Source organism: Sciurus carolinensis, chromosome 8, assembly GCF_902686445.1.
Source record: "Sciurus carolinensis chromosome 8, mSciCar1.2, whole genome shotgun sequence".
NCBI lineage: Eukaryota > Metazoa > Chordata > Mammalia > Rodentia > Sciuridae > Sciurus > Sciurus carolinensis.
The window spans coordinates 135,611,555-135,633,788 of record NC_062220.1 but is presented as its reverse complement, the minus strand read 5'-3'; the positions used below and the strand labels follow the sequence as shown (position 1 = coordinate 135,633,788).

The window sequence follows — 22,234 nt, the reverse complement described above, 5'->3', positions numbered from 1 at the left end:
ATCAGCAGGCTCTAGGAAGGGCTGTGCATTCCTATTGACGGTGAACACATCAGCTGCTAGGGAGGCCAATTCACCATTTTCAAACGTATAGAACTATACACCCTTCAAAGTACCAAACTATAGGGGCTGGGGCTGGGGATCACCGGGACAGTGCTGGCCTAGCCTGCTTGAAGTCCCGGGTTCCATCCTCAGCTCCACAAAAACAAACGAACAACCCGGGTGTGATCGCCTGTCATCCCAGCAGCTCGGGAGGCTGAGACAGGAGGATGGCGAGTTTAAAGCCAGCCTCAGCGAGAGCAAGGTGCTCAGCGACTCAGTGGGACCCTGTCTCTAAATAAAACACAAAATAGGGCTGGGGATGTGGCTCAGTGGTCAAGTGCCCCTGGGTTCAAACCCGGTATCCTCCCCAAACAAACAACAAGAAGTATGGAACAATCTTCCGAGTAGGCCGCATCTGGTGCCATATCCTAAAGCCTAGGATGAATGACGAATGGAACCTACCTGACGTGACAGGAGGGACTCTGCAGATGTGGTGGACGGTAGGAATCCCCACAGGGAGACAGGACCTGATGTCATCACGGGGGTCCTTTAGGAGGGAGGCAGGAGGTCAGGAGGAGAAGGGATGTAACATCAGAAGCAGAGTTTAGAGCTGTGTCCCAGAAGGAGAAGAAGGGGGTCACAGGCCAAGGATAGAAGTGGCCACTAGGAGCGGGGAAAGGCCAGGAAATAGATTCTTCCCTGGAGCTGACGGAAAGATCCCGACTACCAGAACTGCTTTCAGACTTCTGACCTCCAGAACAGTGAGGAGTAAATCTGAGGCATCTTCTGCCACTAGGGAGGTGAATACGCCTTTTCCCTCAGCAATTGGACTCCTAGGACTCTGTCCTGTGGACACGGTGGGGCAGGGACCACAGGACTGTGCATGAGCTAATTCGCAGAAGCATGCATCGAGTCGTGCGAGACCGGAAGCAAGCTAACTGTCCATCAAGTGGGGATGCTAAGCAAACCCGGGTGTCTCCATACATACTGGAAGGGAGGGAGGGAGGGAGGGAGTAAAGGAAATGAATGGAAGCCAAGGGGCAAGCGAGAGAAGGGGGAGAAGAACAGGTTCTCCAGATCCCAGCCCCGCCGAGCTGGCTCACAGGTAGTGGATCCCTGGCTGCAGGTCCCCCGAGGGTGGGATGAGGGATGATGAGAGAAGACGATTCCTCTGAAGTTAGGTCCTGGCTGGCCTCAGCTTGGCGTCCTTTCATTCTGGACGTGGTCCACGTAGGTGTGGCTCTCCTGGCCACATAGAGTGGACATCTGCAGGTTAGGGGTCCTGTCGATGAACAGGGGCGGGTGGGGGCCCACGTCATCTAACCGGCTCAAATCAGGCCAAGACACCACCTCATGTCTGCTCCCCCAAACTAGCAAGGCGGCCCACCTCTAAGCACCTTCTGCAGCATTTAAGCCCCATTAGGGTCTCTATCCTGAACACCGAGTGCAGCCGACACCCCAGGGGAAGCTCTGAGGAGATCCCCCATTGCCCCAGATGCCCATGGGGGCGTCCCAAGGGGCTCTTCTCCGTCAGCCCTGGCCACACTCGGTTCTTTGTCTTCTGTGCAAAGCAAGTTTTTTTTCCTGCCGTGAGAGAAATACTCGTGCATGATGCATTAAAATCCCTCCAAGGGGGAGAGAGAGGAAGGCAGAATAAATGTATTTCCATGACTTCAAGTACAAATCCCCGTGCGAGGCCTCCCAAGATCCTCCGAGCCAGGCCGGAGCTATTTTAAAACTAATGTTGTCCGTGAGGCCAACACAGCCGATTGAAAAATCTTCTGTTACAGGACAGAGATGGGTAAGAAATCAGGGCTGGGGCTCGCGGAGGGCTCGACTGTGGTTATAAACATCACCAGCTGCATCAGCAGAGCCACTGAGGGTCCACCGTAAACCTTTCGAGGAGGGGCTGGCTTGGGAGGCGGGGCCCCCAAGGCAAGTTCAAAACCCCCTTTCACTGGGAGACTTCCCAGGCTGCTAAAAATACCCAGCGATCAGCTTGAAGCAGGGCAAGCAAGGGAAGCCTTTCTTCCCTCTGTCTCCTGTCACTTGCAAGAGACAACCAGCTCGGGGGCTGTGGGTATGGGGGAGGGGTGAACCCAGTCCGTGCCAGAAGCGGCGTCTCTTGGCAGACACATCGGTGGGTGTCCGGGGCACACAGGCATCTTCCTGGGGCTGACCGAGTAGAGACGGAAGGGAGAACACAGCCGAAACTTTGGAGACCCAGGTTCCAATTCCAGCTCTGCCTTTGTATGACTGTATACCCAAAGCAGGTGACTTTATAAGCCTTAGTTTTCCGGTCTGCAAAATGGATCACCCAAGTGTGGATTGGAAGCTTTAAAGATAATAGACAGCAGGTGCCTGTCACTGCAGGGACCCTTTAGCAAGGGCAGCAATTATTATTGCTACGCAGTCGGGTAGGAAGAGAGAAACACACACATGCAAAGAAGAATCAAGCACGGGGGACAATCATACACCATCCCAGGTTGTCTCGTTTGGACAGGGTCCAAAAAAGGCTCAGAAAGGAAAGGTTCCTGCCAAGTCCTCACCCCAATTCCAGCCCACGGAATCTCCCCCATGCTTCTGAAGTCAGGTAAATGCCAGAGAAAGCCTGCCCAGCTCTCCAGCAGTGTGTCCTTGCTTTGCCGCACAGAGCAATGGACACCTGGCCAGCTGGTAGAACTGAACAGCCCAACTCCCTCTGTCACCCAGGCAACTCGAAAGGCAAGTGTGGGATAAACGACCAGGGAGTGCAGAATGCACCGGGTAGGGGAGGTGGAGGCACGGATGGCTGCGTCCTGTCCACGAGGCCGGACCTCTCCACGTGGCCAGGCGTGGACCCTTGCACACAGGTGACCGTGTTACGGAGGTCAGACCTGGTGCAGTGTGGGACCTGGGTAGCGTCTGGCCAAAGCCACCGACTCTGCTTCCAAGGCTGACCTCCAAGTGTGCAGGGCAGACGTCTGGAAAGAGAAGAGGGCGGTTTCTCTGACCCCCACCGGCTGGCGCACTGCAATTTGAATCTGGCCACTAACGGCTGGAAGTGAGCTTCGGACTCCTCACGTTAAGGGCGAGGTTCCCGACAAGACTGACCCCACTTCAGACGCCAGGCCAGAGCGCAGGCCTCAGGCCCTTTGCACGTCTCACCACCTGGGCACAAACCCCCAGGTGGGGGGTTTCCACTGCCCCCTGTGCGTTTTGTAATGCGCCAGAGCAAGTCAACGAACTCGGGAAAGCACTGTGCTTAAGGTCGCATTTTATCACAAAGGATGTGGGCCAGGGCCAGATGCGTGGAGAGACTCACAGATGAGGTCCACCAGGGTCCCCCAGTCTAGGGTTCCTGTGGCAATCGGAGCAGGTCACCCTCTGGAAACATCAGTGTGTTCACCAGCCAGGAAGCTGCCCTGAGCTTTGGTGCAGTTTTTATTGGGTCCACCGACACCCGCAGGCTTGCTTGAATTACTGGTCACGGGACTGAACTTGGTCTGCAGCCCTGGGCCCTCCCAGAGGCCAGGGTGGCTCAGGGTTCCAACCCCCTGGCCTCGGGTTAGTCCTTCTGGTGACCAGCCCTGTTCTGAGTCTTCCATCTCTTAGCATAAACCTTGGTGCATGCAGGAGGGAGGTCCGTGAATACCAAGGAAGCTCCTGTTACCTGAGAAATTCCAAAGTCTCCCCCCAGGAACCAGAGGGAAAGGCCAGTGAAATTCTTCATGACACAATCTGCGTGAAGTGAGGGACAGGCAGCAAGAACACTCTGGAACACGGGGGCTGACCGAAACCGGTGGCCGTTAGTTAGAGACTGAGTGTTTGTGTCCCCCGCCCCCCAAATTCAGACAAGTTGAGCATTTCTAATCTAAAATGCTCCAAAATCACAAACTTTGGTAGCACCACGAACACGAAGCCAAGAGGAAAATTTCACACCATAAAACTTTGTTTTATGCATAAAATTATTAAAATTATATAAGGTTCTCTTCATGTGTATAAAGTGCATCGAAAACATAAACGAATATTGTGTTCAGACGTGGGTTCCCATCCCAAAATTAAAATTAAAAAAAAAAATCCCAAATCAGAAACCCTTCTGGATAAAGGATATTCACAACCTCTAGGTTTGAACCCTAAACTCCAGTGGGAAGGTACCCAGAGATGAGTCCTCAGGGAGGGGATCAGGTTTTAGGGGTGAAGTCCTCACGATGGGATCAGGGACTTATTTTTCAAAGAGCTTTTTTCCTCTTTCTCTCTGATCTCCACCCCGTGCGGACTCAGCAAGAGGGCAGCCACCTGCAAAGCTGGGAGGGGCCCCTCACCAGAGCCCGACCAGGCCGGCACCCTGAGCTCAGCCTCCAGAACTGTGAGAAGTGAGTTCCCGTTGCTTCAGCCGCCTCGTCTGTGGGCATCGGTGACGTCAGCCCAAGCTGAGGCGCCCTTCCTCTTGCCTCTGGTCACGAGGGGTGTGGGTGTCCGCAGGAGTTCCAGGGCTCAGCCAGGGAGCTGAACAAACACACCTTTTCAAGATTCCATCTTGTCGCATCTTGTTGCTGGGTGAAGTGTCTTTAGTTTTTAGATATTTAGGTAGAAAATAGGGCGGGAAGACCTCTAGCCTAGAAGCCGGACCTCAGCAGTCTTCTGTCTCCTCCAAAGTCCTCAACTGGGGATACCTCCTAGGAAGGGAGGGAGGAAGGAAGGACTAAAATAGAGTGGGGTGCTAATAAATAAGTGAGAAGTATCATACAAGTTCAGTATCCGCAGAAGCAGGACACTCTCCAGTGGGTCCCTCAGAGCCCGGGTTCGATTATTCGGTTGGGTTGAAGGGGCCTGGAGCTGCTGTATACAGTGGGCACGTGTCCTCACGTGGGTATTTTACCAACTCTCTCCACACTGGCAAATATTCATGCATCGACATTTCGTGAGAGTTTCAGCCGTGGGTCTTTCGCTGTGTGCTGCACCACAGACCTGAAGGAGGGCCCCCGGGGGAGGAAGTTCTAGCTTAGCAATCCAAACTCCACATCGGGGCTGGGCGGCTGGACCAGTCCAGACCTCAGGCGAGGGGAGCCCCCGTGCGCCCTGCGCGTTTGGCTAATAACTCTCTTAGCTCCCGTGCACTTTCCGAGCTGGATTCCCGACAGGCCCAAATGCATCTTTCATGACCCACAGCAGGAACTATCGAGACATCACGGGAGCATGTTGGGAAGAGCAAAATCTCCACGTCTGAGTGCCCGCCACGTTGCTGGGACGATCACAAGGGGAACAGGGTGAGGACCGTGGTTATATTCACCCCCCAGTCCATTCAAGAGGGAGGGAAGGAAGGAAGGAAGGAAGGAAATACCACACTGACCAAGAGACAGGCAAGTTCTGCGCTTTCAAGATGAATAAAGTGGTTACAATAAACACAGCGGCATCCACAAGAGCTGAGAGTCCATGAGTCCCTCTTTGTGTTTATACCCACTGATGTTTATATCCTCTTTGTATTTTTCTGCATTTTTTTGTTTGTATTCTTTATTGGGAACCATGCTGCAGTCAGAAAAAATTATAATCAGCCTGTCCATTAGGAGCATGAGGAAGGGATTCGGTGCCTGTTGTGAGCATTCTCCAGTACGGCAGTCTCGCCCTTTGGTGGCATCTTTTTTTTTTTTTTTTTTTTTTTTTTTTTTTGGGTGCTGGGGATCGAACCCAGGGCCTTGTGCTTGCAAGGCAAGCACTCTACCAACTGAGCTATCTCCCCAGCCCTGGTGGCATCTTAAGATCCAAAGCAACGGCCAGGCCCAGTGGCTCCTGTCTGTGATCCCAGCAGCTTGGGAGGCTGAGGCAGGAGGATCGCGAGTTCAAAGCAGCCTCCACAACTTAGCGAGGCCCTAAGCAACCCAGTGAGAGCCTGTCTCTAAATAAAATATAAAATAGGACTGGGGAGGTGATTTGGTGGTAAAGAGCCTCTGGGTTCAACCCCTGGTACCAAAAATAAAAATTAAAAAAAAAAAAAAGATTCAAAGAAACAGAGTGAGGGAGGAGGGTATTCAACTGCAAGGTTTAAATCAGAGAATATCGCCAGAGAGCATCGAGGGGAAACGGAGGCCGGAGACAGGAAGGCAGCCTGGGAAGGAATCGAGCCAGAGGACTTGGGACTCTGGAAGTGGGGCCTAAGCTGTCCCATCTCTAGCACCCACAGTTCCATGTCCAGCAACTCCTGGGTCCCAGGCAGAGCGGGATGTCGGTCACCCCAGCAGGGAGTGGAGGGACCAGAGTCAGCAAAGAGACAGTGAACCGGAGGGGCGGTCACTGCCCTGTGACTTCCCCCTGTCCCCTGCACGAGCATCCGTGGCCGGGTCCAAGGGACCTGCTCTTTCTCCCGCTCCCGGGAGGCCCCACTCATTTCCTGAGAGAAGACTTTAACGTCCATTTGTTTTCACAGTGGTCTCTTTAAAGTCTCAGCTGTTCCAGGGAGAGTAAATAGGTTTTAAAATTAATTATCAATTAAAGGGAGGTTAATTGGCACCAGGCTAGTCATCTATTCTGTCTGTAACTGAGGCGGCTCCCCCGCCCCCTCCCCAGAATCCCAAGATCTACGCCAGGGCCGATAAACCCCAGCAGCAGAAAGCTGTTCATGTGTGACCTGTCGACTAATGGAAATAATTCTCGGTATTTACGCAGTCCTTTTCCCCCGTCGGAAGGTGAATTCTGTGGTCATTTTGATTTTCCAGCTCATCAGTAGGTAAGCCGGCCTTCTTGGGGGGGCAACCAATTAAAACAATGAAAAAATGTGCTTTGCAAATATTTTTTTATTGGCATAAAGATTTTTCACCCGTCTCCACTGTACTTAGGGAAGTCACCGTGATGGAGTGAATCTGGGCAGCGAGGTTCCTAAGGACTAGCCCATTGGTCACCGGGTTTGGGTCCTCCCTGTTCATGAACAGCCTGTGCCTCTTCTCGTGGCCTGATTTCACTTAAGCTCCGTCTGATTTCTCCCGAGCTCTTCAAGTGTGATTCTTCGCTGCCCTTGGCCGTGCTCTCATCCCCCCAGGTGGGGAGGAGGCTGGGGTGTGGGTTAATAATGGTCCTTAGCTGAAGTCGGCCGCTTCCTCTGACCTCACCCTTGACGAGTATTTACGGAGAGCCCGCCACCCGGCGGTCGCAGACTGAGCTCAGACCTGACAGGTGAGGGGCCAAGACAATGACGTAATCTGGCGCTGGGACGCGCATGCGCGTTGAAACACACCCAATTATGAACAGGCCAGATGGGGACAGGCCCAGGGCTTCTCCGCATTCCATCACTGACCCAGACGCTGCTGAAGGCCTAACTTGGGACTTGGAATAGCCACACGTCATTTGGGTGTTCTGGGAATGTCAATTGAGGGTGTGAGGCGGGACTCCCCCTGCTCTCCCACCTCTGGGGTCTGGTGGGGGGACCGCCTACGCCTGGGAGCTGAGGGTTCTGCCTTTGGCAAGCCCGGGGACTCAGAGCACTTGCTCTGTGCCAGGCCCGGGGGGCTGGAGTCAGCCCCTCTGCACCGAGGACCAAACGGACAGGACTGAGCCATTTCAAAAGGGCAGAGGCGGGAGGGAAAGCTGAGCTCATTTCCCGAGCCCCGCTCGAGTCCCCTTCCTCTCCTTCCTAGTCCTTCCCCCTTGCACCGCGGGGACTGCTGACCCCGGGGCCAGGTCCTTCTCCGAGGGGTGGGGGCGCTGGGCCGCACTCTGCAGGGTGATCAGCAGCACCCTGGTCTCCACCTGCCCGTGCTAGGAGAGCCTCCTGCCCAAGGTGTGAGGCTGGACATGTCGGCACACGCTGCCACACGTCCCCTGGGAGGCAAATTCCCCTCCCCCACTAAGAACCCTTCCTTGGACGGCTCACTCACCGGAAAGTCCACAGACAGGGCAACCTAGACCCTCTCATCCAGCCCGGGATCCTCCCGAGAGGGCAAAGCAGTACCGTTAATATTTACACTGGGACAACAGGTGTGACCCGAGACCAGCTGGCAAACAGGGACATCCGGCCACCGTAACACAAGCCTCTCCTCAGAAGGGAAGGATGCGACGTCTGTGTGTCTAAGGTCTAACGAAGGGACTTCCCCATGCCACTGGCAAGCCCAGGGCTTTGCACACCTGCACTGTGGTCACCAGATTCTTCTGAAAAATAACTTATCCATCCAGGGCAAGGACATGGAGGAGGACTTGGATGTCCATATAGGAACTGGAGTGCACTCAGTTTGTTGCTGCATTATTTGCAACTGCAAAAAAAGGGGAGGAGTTACCAAGTATCCACTGATGGGTAAATGGATAAGTGAGATGGGGTCTCTGCACACAATGGAATATTATTCAGCTGTGAAAAGGAAGGACATCCTGACACCTGCTACTACATGGATGAAGTTTGAAACAGTGTAACAAGAACCAGTCACAGGAGGACAAATACTGCAAGATTCCACTCATAAGTGTTGAGTCCCCCTGTGAACTTAATTCATGGAGACAGTACCATGGAGGAGCAGGGGCTGAAGGGAGCAGGGAATGGGACTTAGTGTTTCATGGGGGCGGGGTTTCAGTTTTGCAAGATGAAGAGTTCCACGGCTCGATGGTGGTGATGGCTGCCCAACCACGTGCAGGTCCTTAATGGCACACATAAAAAGAGTCAGGAGCAGCGGCACACAACTATAATCCCAGCAGCTCCGGAGGCTGAGGCAGGAGGATCACAAGTTCAAGGTCGACCTCACTCAGCAACTTAGGGAGACCCTAGGCAACTTAGTGAGACCCTGTCTCAAAAAAAAAAAAAAAAAAAAAAAAATTTAAAAGGCTGGGATGTGGCTCAGTGGTTAAGCACCCCTGGGTTCAATCCCTGGTCCAAAACGAAACAAAACAAAATGCGAAGGTAGATTTTATGTATGTATATTTTACCACCATAAAAAATAAGAAATTGTTCAAAAGAAAGGGAGGACGGGAGCTACATTCAATGGGAAAGGCTGTCACAAGCTGTCTGGATCCCTGTCCTGTTGCTTGTTCCTGCCCAGCACAGGAGTGTCTGTGGGTCTGTTGCCCTTGTCCTGAGAGGGACGGTCCACGGTGCTGGGCTTGGGGAACACTGGTCACCAGCAAGCACCTTGGAAGACAAACCCTGCTGCTGTCCCCGCCCCCATTTTTAAAACCACTGACTGAACTCACCCCAGCAGCTCACAGAAATAGCTGCATCCTTTTTGCCTGGGTCACACAGGGTCCCTGTGGTCTCTGGAGTGCAACGATTTTCTCGAGACACTATTTTTAAATCCCCTATTAGCCAAAAAGGGAGGCTGCGTCCTCCACCACCGGCAGCCTCCCTCCGCCACCCACCCGACCCCCTGACTCCTCCAAGTATGAAAAACCAAGAACGATTTGTTCTGACCTGCCACTGTGAGTTATTAGAGGGAGGCTCAGCTGTCGCCTCCTTAATGGGCTTTATGCAAAGCACTCCCTCGGAGGCCGTGCGGTTCAGTGGCGGGGCCCAGCCTCACCAAGGCTCCGGGTGGAATCGCCGTAAATGGAGTCCATCTACAGGAGGCGGGGGAGGCGTGCCAAAGGACTCGTGATAGCCAGGGGACTGCAGGATGGGACAACCTTCCGCCTCAGCATGCGTGAAGCCAGGTGGGCCTTTGTCAATGGTGAGGAGATGTGCTAAAGCCACCTCGAGGGTCATGAAGTGGGTATGTGATGACGGGGTCAGTTAATGAGAAAGGCGTCCAGCTTTCCAGATCGCTTTACTTACCCTGCAGAAGGAGGGATGCGTGACGGTGCAGCTGAAGGTTCTGAATGGGAGAACCATGTGTGTGTGTGTGTGCATGTGTGTATGCACGTACATATGTGTGTGTGCATGTGTGTGTTCATGTGCATGTGTGTGCATGTGTGTGCATGCATGTGTACATATGTGTGTGCATGTGTGCATGCATGTGCATCTGTGTGCGTGTGCATCTGTGTGTGTGCATGTGTGCATGCATGTGGGTGCACATGTGTATGCATGTATGTGTGTGCATGTGTGTGCATGTGTTCATGTGCATGTGTGTGCATGTGTACATGTGTGTGTGCATGTGCATGTGTGTGTGCATGTGGGTGCATGTGCATGTATGTGTGCGTGTGTGCATGTGTGCATGAATGTGCATGCATGTGCATCTGTGTGCATGTGCGTGTGCATGTGTGCATGCATGTGGGTGCACATGTGTATGCATGTATGTGTGTGCATATGTGTGTGTGCATGTATGTGTGCGCACACGTGCATGTGTTCAACTTGAGATTTCAGGCACAAGTGAGACGTCCTGCTGAGCCATGGAAGTATGTCTCCAACAGCTGAAGGTCAGGGCTGGTGAATCTGGTAACAAATATTGGCCAAATATTGGCCCAGCTTTATTCTAAGCAAAGTCAGACTACTTCATCTTCGACCATGTATGTTCCCCGGGAAAAACACATTCCAGGAGTTAGACTATTTCCGGACTCAAAACAAAACCTGTTCATCTGGTCCGGAGTTAAATGCGGAGAGTACTGGAGTTTAGCATGTTTCTGTAAATATTCATTAATTCAACAAAATGGCCTAACCATGGGCAAGGCTTGGTGTCAGCTCGCTCTGCAGACACGGAGATAACGTTGGAAAGGGATGCGCGTCCGGGTGAAATGCCAGCGTATCTTGCCCAGCTTGGGAACAGGTAGTAGCTCAGGCCGAGGGCCGGAGCCAGGAGTGTAACTTTCCCTGGATGACAGGAATAATCTTTTTGTTTGATGTTACCTCTGCTAACGTCTCTCAGAGCAAAGGTAAACACGAAGGGCCTAGGGAGTTCCGCAAATATTTGTTCTCTGGTTAATATTAATGTATGTTCCTGTTGACTTGCAATTTCAAGTCAACTCTGTGGTGGGACTGACCGGCCATCCACTAAGTCACCGCAAACCCGGCGAGGGGCGGGGAAGAGGACGTCTAGCTTCTGGGTTCCTAGTCTCAGAGCCCTTCGGGGGTGTCCCTGAGGAGGCGTACTTCTGGATTTTCTCCTGATTGCTTAAATTAAGTAAGGCCCAATTAGAAGGCGGAAGAGAAGTCGCGGTCACCAAGCACTCTTACCGAAGGTCTTGAAAGTCACTGTCCCGTTTCATGACCTTGTGGATCCTCACTCGGCTCCCAGAGTGTCACCGCTCCTCCCATCTTACCGACGAGGAAACAGGAGCAGAAACGAAGGGGCCTCCCAGGTCAAGAGGGTCGAGCTGGCATAATTACTGAAATAAACGCAAAGCTGGCCATCCCTAGAAAATAAGAGAGGCCAGAGTTAGTTTCCTGGTGCGTTAGGTTATTTATTTTTTTCCTGGATCATTCAGAAGAGAGAAGGAATGGGGAAACCGAGAACACAGGGCCCAAATCCACTCTCAGTTGAAGACGATGTTCTCTGAAATCCTAACACTGACCAGCGGAGAAATCCAACTCAGTTCAAAATGTTCCCTCCACACTCGACGGACAATCAGTGACTCGCTTATGACACAAGTTAAAGAATGTCACCAAAAAAGGCAGAGAGCCAGGTGGTGTGTAGGAAGCAGGAGGGGCTCTGAAGTCAGGCATCCTGGCTCCGGACGCCCTCTGGCATTTACGAGCTGTGTGGCCACGGGCAAACTTGATCTCTCTGATTTTCTGCCTTCCTTTATGAACTGAAGGTAATTACACTTACGGGTCAAGTGATTCTCAAGGTTTAAATAGGATAATGTACCCAAAGTACCCATGTCCTTGGAGATCACCAAGAACTATTTATTCATTTCTCTTCTCCAACTGGAAATCAAATTGTTCCAACGTGGCTTCCAAGACCTCGACTTGAGAATATTAATCATCTATATATGGGAAACATCGAAGATACAAAAATGGTCTGTCTGTTCTTATATGTGTGTCTGTGACCCAAATATGTACTTGTGTCCCCAATGTGGAGATGTGTCTCTTTGTTGACAGGTGTCACAAACACACTAGCTGGCATGTGCCTATTTTCTCAAGCCAAAGAATTAATTCGACACAAATCCTTCCCGAAGTGTGCTCCTTACGACTCTGATCTCCTATATTTCCTTAATGGGAAACTGGGCAGCCGAGGTCTGGGTAAACTTGGAAATCACAGCAGACTCATCTCCCCGGGGCAGATGAATAACAAGCCGTAATGGCTAACCTGTTTGACCACAGAATCTCTTCCACCTGTCACTCATCTTCGGACACTGGTGTCCCAGGGAAACACACTTGGAAATACTGCTTGGGGACCAGTCGAAACCGACTTGCATTTTGACAGCATCAAAAGCAAGAAATCTCTGGCTACTTCTTACCCGACCTTGGCCACGGGAAGACCCTCCTGTTGGCTTTCTCTTCCACAGTCCCTTTAACTCTCACGTATGTTCACACTTTAGTTTCTTCTACTTAACATAACAAGGGACAATTTATTCCCGCTTCAGAATGTGAGAGCTGGACTAGTTGACAGGAGTCGGAAACGGCGCGGCTGAGAACAAAGCGTTTCTGGAAGCCAGGGTCCACCATGAGGCGCAAGACCGTGCTTGGCTCCGAGTGGGCAGATACTAATTTTCTCTGCTTAAAATTCCTTAAAAGCTCAAGTGTCCCGACTTGCAACATCAAAGAGAATTTTCTTGGGCACATCAGAGGGATAGTCTATTCAAAGGAGCCACAGAATCATGAGAGGAAAAAAGTGTGCCATTTATCACTGTGTTGAGGTTCAACAAGGTCCTGATCAACACGCGAAGAGCCCCTGAAGTCAGCAGGAATCATCAATTCAGCAATCAACAGCAAGAGGCAGGTGGATGACACTAATGGATGTGCAGGACACTGTCATGCTTTAAACAGTTGCTACCCAATATCAGCCTTAAGACTGAGAGTCCTTGCACAGTCCTACATTGAGACATTTCAAGGGGCTGGGGATGTGGCTCAGGGGTAGAGTGTTTGCCTAGCATGCATGAGGCCCTGGGTTTGATCCCCAGCACCACTAAAAGAAGAAACAAACATGATCATTAATTTTAAAAATGTCTGACCAGGAACAGTGGCATATGCCAGTAATCCCAGCAGCTCAGGAGGCTGAGGCAGGAGGATCACAAGTTCAAGACCAGCCTTAGCAACTTAGCAAGGCCCTAAATAACTCAGTGAGACTCTTGTCTCAAAATTAAAAAAAAAAAAGACTGGAATGTAGTTCAGTGGGAAAGCATCTCTGGGTTAAAAATCTCTAGTACTAAATAAAAATTTTTTGAAGTCATGGCTAGCAAAGACCTATTTTACTGTTTATGTCAAAAGCCTCACCAGAAACAAAGTTCTCAGCTGGCCAGTGGGACTCCCAGACCCTGCTTATATACACCTTTTCCCGTTACTTAGACACGAACCTAGGTATTTCTGTGGTGGGATTCTGCAGATGTTACTAAGTTCTCAGGTCAGTTGGCTGGAAATTACAGAGCTTCTCTGCACAGGACTGACCTAGTCACAAGAGTACTTAAAACTCCTAAGAAAAGTCGGCTTCAAAGCTTAAGAAGGGTTCCACATGTCAATGCCAACTGGAGGGGACCATGAGGCAAAGAATATGGGTGACTTTTGGAGTCGAGCAGCCCCAACCAACTGCTGGCAAAGAAGCAGTGTATCCGTTCTGCGGATTTCCCCAGCGCCTCCAGAGAACTCCGCCTGGATGCCCCCTCGGTTCCAATCTGGTGCCAGATACTAGGAGCCCAACTGGACCTCGGACCTACAGCACCGTGACCTAATAGAGGTTTGCAGCCACAGAAGCTGTGGTCATTCGTCAGACAGGAGGAGAACGTGAGTACAGGTTGAGCCTTCCTCTATGAAATGCGTGGACCAGAGGGCTTTGGATTCGGGGATATTTACATATACATAATGAGACAGACTGAGGATAAATCTGAACATAAACTCTATTTATGTTTCATACGTACCTTATATACCTAACCCAGAGGTTCACAGTATCTTTGTCACACCTGTGTTTTAACTGCAACCTGTCCTTTGAGGTCAGGTGTACATTTTCCACTTACGACATCGTGATAGTCAGGGTTCTTAGAGGACCAGAGTCAACAGGAGGGATGATTATAAAAGGGGATTTACTAGATGGCTCACACGAGCAGAAGCTGGAGAGTCCATGATAGCCGTCTGCAGCTGGAGAGCTGGAGGAACCAGCAGCTGCGCAGTCCAAGAGGCGGAAGCCCCAGAACAAGAAAGATCAGCAGTGCTGCCCTAGTCCAAGACCAAGGCTTCTGGAAACTCCCTGGAGAATCACTGGCTGCGTCAGCTTTGGAAGAGTGAAGAAGTGAGAGTCCAATGTCCTTAGACCATCAAAGCAGCGATCAAGAACCCCTTCAAGAAGAGCCAAGCTTGCATCTGCATCTGCATGTGCATCTGCTTCCTTGTTCCTCCAGTCCATTCCTATTGGGCAGTGCTGCCCACACTTAGGGAGGGTCTCCTCTTCAGTTGGCTCTCCCATGTGCCAATCATTCCTAGACACGCCCTCATGGACACACCCAGAGGCCTCTTAATCATCTCCATCTCTTAATTCAATCAAGTCGACAGTTCAAATTAACCATTACAGGCATCATGTAATGATGAAAAACCCAAAATGTTTCAGGTTTTGGAGCATTTCAGATTTTCCGATTAGGGAAACACTAACTCGGGCATAGTATGGAGCATGCTGGATGGAGCTTAAGAATCAACAGAATTGGGGTTGGAGCTGTAGCTCATGGCGGACCATTTAATTGCCTAGCACATGAGGCTGTGGTTCCACCCCAGCACAAGGGCAGGCAGGGTTGGGGTGGGGGAGGGGGGAGAAAGAAAGAATCAATGGCAGGAGACGCAAGCGGAAGTGCCCTTAAGGTCCCCTGTTGTGTTTGTGAGTTCGGTATCCCCTAAATAGATAGGGGATAGCTTCCCCTAAATCCACCAGAATTAAAAAAACTGAAATGAGGGAGAAGTCAAGCTGTAACTTCACACCCACTCAATGGCTATTTTTTTTTTTTTTAAGGTAAAAGGACAGTAACTGTTGGTGAGGATGTGGGAAAATCAGAGCCATCGACTCTTGCTGGTGGGTGTGTCGCATGGAGCTGTCTGTTGGGAAAACACTCTGGCAGGACCCTCGAAGTTCAAGGACAGAGTTCCTCAATGACCCAGCAGTTCGCTCCAAGGTCTAGACCCCCAAACAACTGGAAACACATCCACAAAAACACCAAGATTCACAGCAGCGTTATTGACCTTAGCTGAAATAGAGAAGCAACCCACACGGCTGCCAATGAATGAGTTTAAAAAAAAAATGTGGCATATTAACGATTATTCAGGCATGAGCAGGAATGAAGCTCTGACACAGGTTCCAGCGTGGAAGAAACTTGAAAACACGCTGCAAAAGATTCTAGTCACAGAGTCCCATGCCATGTGAACACATTGCTATGAAATGTCCAGAGCAGGCAAGTTCACGGCAGAGAGTAGATTGGAGGTGGCTGGGAAGGATAACCCAAGACAAATTGCAGAGCAGGATAGGGTTCCTTTGGGGGTGATGGGAATGTTCCAGAATTAGGTGTCAGTTGCACAACTAAGTGAGCACTGACGCGTATATCTTAAACGGGTGAATTTAATGTCATGCAAATTGTATTTCAGTAAAAATTTTAAAAATGAAACCAGAAGTGGCAGAGAGCCCATGGATGAAGGGGTTTTTATTAGTTAAACTTACTTTTGCTTTTTAAATATGTCTGTTCTCTGTATTTTAGTCCACTCCCTTGCCCCCAGCTTTTTATTGTAAAACGTTTCAAAGGTGTAGCAAAGTTGACAGAATGAATCCCTGGGCGCCCTCAGCCCACAATCACCAATTGCTACATTTTTACTGTGTTTGCTGAATGTCACATTTTTTGTCCACACATGTGCATGGGCGCACACACATACACACAACTCACAAGCACAAGTTGTTGCTTTCCTTCACCTGACCATGAGTACTTATCTGACCCACACCATGTTTTTGGAGGGTAATAACTTCTTTTGCAGTCCCCAAATCATCTATCCCAGCGACTCGGGAGGCTGAGGCAGGAAGATTGAAAGTTCAAAGCCAGCAAGAGCGAGGTGCTAAGCAACTCAGTGAGACCCTGTCTCTAAATAAAATACAAAATAGGGCTGGGCATGTGGCTCAGTGGTCGAGTGCCCCTGAGTTCAATCCCCAGTACCCCCCAAAACAAACAAACAAACAAACAAAAAACAAAAATAAAAACAACAACCAAAAAAAATAGCAGTAAACTCTGGTGAACCAAGGTCATGCAATGCCTCCCTCATCTACAGAAATAAGACTGGCTAGAGCAGCAGTCTCCAAACACTTTGTAAGCGGAACCCTTCCCTTGATTGGCATCTTATTCAAATGAGCTCCGATTACCTAGAAAACTAACATTTGTGAGAATTGGATGCAGAGAGCTTGGCGCACAGCAAGCCATCAGTAGCTGGTATTGTTGTGTTGCAAATACACCAGGCAGTTACGGAAATAGTAAAGGAGCAGCTTCAACTTGGGTACAAACAGCAGGTGATGAAGCCTTTGGAATTAAGTCAGTTAATTAATGCAGTGAAATTTATGTTCCAGGCTTATCAGCGAGTGCAGAGGTGATGGATAGAATTCATTGACTGGTAGTGACTGCCTGGAGTGCCAGGTCACTATAATTGATTAGTGATGTCTGCCGGGTTGCTGGACGTGCTCTGTTCTGAGTGGGTGCGTTTTCTGCATCTGATCTAGATTTATAAATGTAGCATGTATGCAGAGTAGAGGCTTGTCCAGGGAAAATCAATTTTGATAAAGACGTCTAGGTTGCTCCTAAGTGTCCTTCCACGGTGCCTGCCTTTCTCTTCCTGAGTCATTTTTCTGCTTAGCTATGCGGCCTCCCAGGTCCTCTGTTCTTCCACCATCCTCTCTCCAGTCCCAAGATGATAGACATGGCAGAAAGTTAACAGACCCAAACAGCACCTGGCACGACTGCTATCAAACGAACATGCTGCTTACGAAGGGATAGGATGGGGAGGAGGCAGCGTCAAGAATAGAACTTGCCTTCCTTCTCCCTTCCATCTTGAAATAATGCAGCATTTCTCTCGATCTTTCTGTGGGAAGTGGCTTTCAGGTGTAATTCCTCAAACAGGGAGTGTTTTTAAATGGATTTACATCAGAACTTCGCTATCTTAAGTGAAGCCCCCGCACTCTAAGCCACTGATGATTTCTAGAAATATTTTGGCATCTCATTCATGATGCTCAGCCACGTCATCTCTTTTCTCTAAGACTTTCTGATGAACCCACTCTAGATAAAAATAACCCCCTGCCTCTATATAACACAGAATATTTTCCAAGGAATTGTCATAAAAATTGTTTAATTTCATCCCATTGAGGTCAGGAAGGGTACGATTCTCATTTTACAGACGGAAATACTGAAGGGTCGGAAAAACTAAGTGAATTCCTTAAAGTCACATAGGATGGTGTAGTGTGGCCAGTGTCTCTCCCTGGAATATCCCTCAGGGGAAATGGAGAGAGTCTGAGCTACTTAGCAGCTTCATGAGCTATGCAGGTTAGTTAGGAAGTATCTGTGGCTCTCAATTTCCTCATCTGTGAAATAGCAAAGCTAATAGCTACCTCTTAGGCTTAATAGGAAAAGTAAAGATATATAAAGTACCTGCTCCCTTGGAGTAGGCTGAAAAATAGCCTTCAAAGATATATCTGTTTCCTAAATCCAGGATCCTGGGAGTATTACCTTCAATGGCAAGAGAAATGATTAATCTGAGTATCTTGAGATGGGAGGCTCATCCTGGATTAACCCCAGGCACAGCCTAAGTGCAACTTGTACCTTTATAAGAGAGAATCAGAGGGAGATTCCATGCACACACAGGTGGGAGAAGTGCATGTGAAGACAGAGGCAGAGAAGGAGGTTCCTTGTCCACAAGACAAGGAGCACCAGCTGTTCCCAGAAGCCAGGAGCAAATGTGAACTGGCTCACTCGTCTCCAGAAACACAAGGAACAGATTCCCCAGGACCTCTGGAGGGAGAGAGGTCCCACAGGCTCCTTGCTTTGGGGCCAGCAAAACTGACCTTGGACTTCTAGCTTCCAGAACTATGAAGGAGCAAGTTTTTGTTTTTCAACCAACCAGGTTTGTGGTGATTTCTTCCAGCATCCACAGGAAATGGATGCACCCATTGACTAAGTACCTAATAAATGGTATCCTGATTATTGTTACTGTTATTGTCTACATCATCAAACAGGCCAGCAGGGTGGCAAACTACCCTGCAGGGCAAATCCAGCTCACCACCTGTTTTGTCAATAAAGTTTTATTGGAATACAGCCATGTCCATTCACTTACATATTGTCTGTGGTTGTTTTCACACTATGGTAGCTGAGTTCCGTAGTCAGCATAGACTATGTAGACCACAAATCTACATTTAGTGTCTTACTCTCTGCACAAGAAGTTTGCTGTCTCTTGCAATTAGATGCATCTGACGGAGAATGTAATTGTTTTTGCTTCTTTGTGTACAAACTTTGCATAGTGGTAGCCAGTCTCCAAAGATGGCCCCAGGGAGCCACACCTCCTGGTGGGTGCCCACCCTCTGGTGTGCACTGATTGTCTGAGGATTTGGACTGGGCCAGTGTAACCCATAGGATTTGGCAGCTGTGATACTGCCTGACTTCTAAGCTAGTTCCCGAGAAGCCTGGCTCTCTATCACCATGTGAGAATCCAACTTCCCTGAGACGGCCATGCTGTGAGGGAGTCCACAACAGCCAAGAGAGGAGGCCTCATGGAGGGAGATGCCAGCCACCTCCAGCTGTGACAGCCATCTGAACCCAGGCAGCAGACAGGTGAGGGGAGGAGCCTCAGGAGCCATCAGGAGACTCCAGCCCCGCTGCCACCTGGCTGCAATGCCAGAGGTTCCAAGAGATGCCTCCTCGCTTCCAGTGCACCCCACAGAACTGCCAGAAATTCTGTAATAGGAGGTTGATTTCTGCTGCTAATTTGGGGGACGGTTTATTACCCAGCAATAGATAACGATTATGGAAAAAATCACCTGTGCTTTTCCACGTACCTGTCCTACACCATGCACAAACAGCAGGTCCTTCACAAAGGACACCAGCATCTTTTGTCTTTCCTGAGGAAATGAAAATAAATTTCATTTATTGTTGTCCTAAAGAAAGAGAAAAAGAGATGAAAAGGAACTACCCCTGGGTGCCATGCGCCTTAGTTAGATTCTTCAGCTAAGGCTGAATCTGAAGCAAGGGCGAGGAATCTACACCCGACTCCCCCACCAGGTCAGCCGGGGAGAGGATGCGCCCCGCTCTCCGGCCGCTTTCAGCAGGGACTCCGCAAACAGCCAGCTGCTCGGGATGCTGCTCTAACAGGCGACGCGCCTTTCAGCTTCGGAAGAGAGATTCTGCGGAGACCCGTGTTGGTGCCAGAGCCAGGCAGAGGGGTCAGCACCCAGGCAGAGACAAATGCTTCAAGGCAATAACAGAGGGAGGTGCCGGGAGAACAGAGAAGGTGCCAGTTGGTTATGGAGGGGGGCACCAGATAGGGGGCAGGGTTGTGAGAAAATGCAGAGTGTGTTTGGGGAACCCTGGTCACCCTGGTCTCTGGCTGAGGTAGGGCAGGGTCCTCTCTCCTCCATCACCTCCCCCTCTGGCCCAGGGGCACAGGCACGTCTGTGCACATACCACATGCACCCTGCACGCACGCCCCTATGTACACTTGGAACACAAACACGCAAGTGTACACACACTACACATTCGTTTACCGACAACCTGACGCACCCCACCAAATGGGAGGTACTCCAGAAGAGAGCAGGCTACCCTCAGGAGCTCCCTGGAAAGCCATCCCTGCCCTCTCCCCGGTAAGTCCAGGAGCACCCCGACCCCTGGTTGTAACAACCTAAAGAGTAGAGTCTCCAGACATTGCCGAGTGTCCCCTGGAGGTCAAAATTGCCTCTGGTTAAGAGAGACTGCTCTAAACCTTAGTCTTTGGTCTACAAAATAAGGACCACGCTGGTGACCTCTTTCTCAGGTTCGCTGGGAATGCTAAATGAGACGGGATCCGCGCAGCATCTGGAGCAGTTTCCAGCACGTTCTGACCATTGGTGATCGTGAGCTGTTACTACACATGGACAGGCCACCGTCTCCAAGGAAGACTAGGACTTTGCGTCAAAATCTCCACCGGTTTCCTTGGCCTGCTGTGCGGAGTGACCGACCAGAAAGGGGCCTTTGATGAACAATTGTTCTCCCTCACGGTGCTGGAGGTCAGAAGTGCAGTGTCCCTCTGGAAGCTCTGTGGGCGAAAATCTGTCTCCTCTCCTCCTCCAGCACCCAGAGGCCGGCCCTATCCCCGGGGGGTGGTCCTGCACGCTCTGAATTCAGCTTCTGTCACCACATCTTCCTCTCTGACCCTCCCGCCTCCCTCCTCGGAGGATCAGCTCCTCATCTCAAGACCTTTAGCTTAGTCACACCTGCAAAGTCCCTTCTGCCACGCAGGGCAGTGGGTTTGCAGGTCCCGGGGGTTAGGACGTGGACATCTCTGCCAGGTCATCATTCTGCTACCAGAGGCCCTTAATGCTCTGCCTCATCCACCAGAGGAAGGAACGTCCTCTAAATGGGCCGCTTGATGGATTTATTTTTAATTAAACAAACAAACAAAAAAAATGGACGCCTGCATTAAAATAGGATATTGATACCCAGTAGATACTTTGAGCGTTTTAGAGACTGTTAAATGAGGACCTTTGGCATCCAGCAGGACAATGACTTCCCTCATACATGCAATGGGGCAGGTGAGGGGTCTCCTGCGTGGCTCTTCACGTTCTCGCAGACGTCAGGGGGACTCTGAGACAGATCGGCCACTCCACGGCTGCGGCTGCTTGTCAACAGCTCATACAATCAATGCAACACTCAGTCCAATAATGTCCCTGACTCCATCCAGCTTTCCTGACGTCCTTGTTTCTGTTGATAGAAATGGACCCTGAAAACTTGCCCGGGGAGCCCCTTTCTCTCCTGGTTTTTTCTCTCTGCTTCTTCTCTCTTTTCTTCTAAAGCCTATCTTTGCCTGGTGGTCACAGTTCCGTATAGGTACCTGCCTCTCCTCCGCCCCACGTGGGTCTCACTCTCCTCTCTCTCACCCCTTTGCTAAAACCAGGCGTGTCCCTCGGAAACCCGTGGAGGAGTCCAAGCCCCCGGCGAGGTATTAAGAGGGTGGAAACTTAATTCGACGTGATCGGGACTGGATAGACCCATCAGGGATCGCTGGTGGCTTTAGGAGAAGAGGGAGAGAGACCAGAAGATCACGCAGGACCGCCCACCCGCACACACACAGCCCTGCCCTGTGCCCAGTGATGCCCTGCGCTAGAAGGTCGTGGCCAGATGCAGCCGCACAGTCTGACCAGAAGCACGAGCCAAGATAAACCTCTTTTCATTATAACTTACCCAGTCTGTGGTATTGCTATTCACAACCGAAAACAGACTAATACACTCTCAAACTCGGCCTGGAAAAATCCCCTCGTCGACACAGCTGTTCGAAGCTGACATCCAAGGCGGGTGGGGAGGGAGGAGCATCTAACGCTCAGCGTATTCAAGATTCAGTCTGAGAAAGCGGAGCCTGGATGCCCAGGCCGGGGGTGGGGTGAGGGATGGGAAAGGGAAGTGTCTGCTAACAGATGTGGGAATCCTTGGGTCATAGTGGCACAACTTCATGAATATCCCGAAAACCACTGAACTGGGCACTTTAAATGGCTAAATTATGTGCCATGTAAATTATATCTCAATAAAACTATTTTTTTAAAAAAAGGTTCCATGTAATTAATAGGTTCAAGAAACAAGAATGGGCCTGGTTTCCTTAGGAAATATACCTGCTTTCAGGCATTTCCTATTCTTGGTAACCCAAAAGGCCATACAGTTATTTAACATAAATAACGTCTAATAATTGAATAAGCAATGCAAATCATAATTGTATTGAATTCCACGCCTCCAAGGAATTTAATCCAGCCTCTTTGCTCACCAGGGTCCTTTTTATCAGGAGTGAGCTGTTTTGTGTTCCAGGCCCTCGGTTGGGTCTCCCTCTCAGGGGCTCTGCGTCCACTAGAGGAGAGAGGTGGACTAACAGACGGTGACATAGTGATGTGTCAGAGCAAAAACGGAGACAGGCAGAAAGAACTTTGGAAATACAGTGGGAGCCAGAAGACCTGGAAAATGTCACCCCACCCACCCACTGAAGCCA

At 50.3% G+C, this 22,234-nt stretch overlaps 1 long non-coding RNA gene across 3 annotated transcripts in view; it reads right to left on the bottom strand.

Annotated features, from left to right (window-relative positions):
* Positions 1-6,800: 6,800 nt before the first annotated feature.
* LOC124991920 (uncharacterized) overlaps positions 6,801-22,234 on the bottom strand; it is a 34,230-nt gene continuing 18,796 nt past the window's right edge. Inside the window, exons 2-4 of one of the 3 annotated variants that reach the window (XR_007109978.1) lie at positions 19,068-19,130; positions 11,093-11,271; positions 6,801-8,258 (exon numbers count right to left, since the gene is read on the bottom strand). This is a non-coding gene — a long non-coding RNA (uncharacterized LOC124991920). The remainder of the gene's footprint in view (positions 8,259-11,092; positions 11,272-19,067; positions 19,131-22,234) is intronic. The other 2 variants (XR_007109977.1, XR_007109979.1) reach the window with 2 other exon arrangements.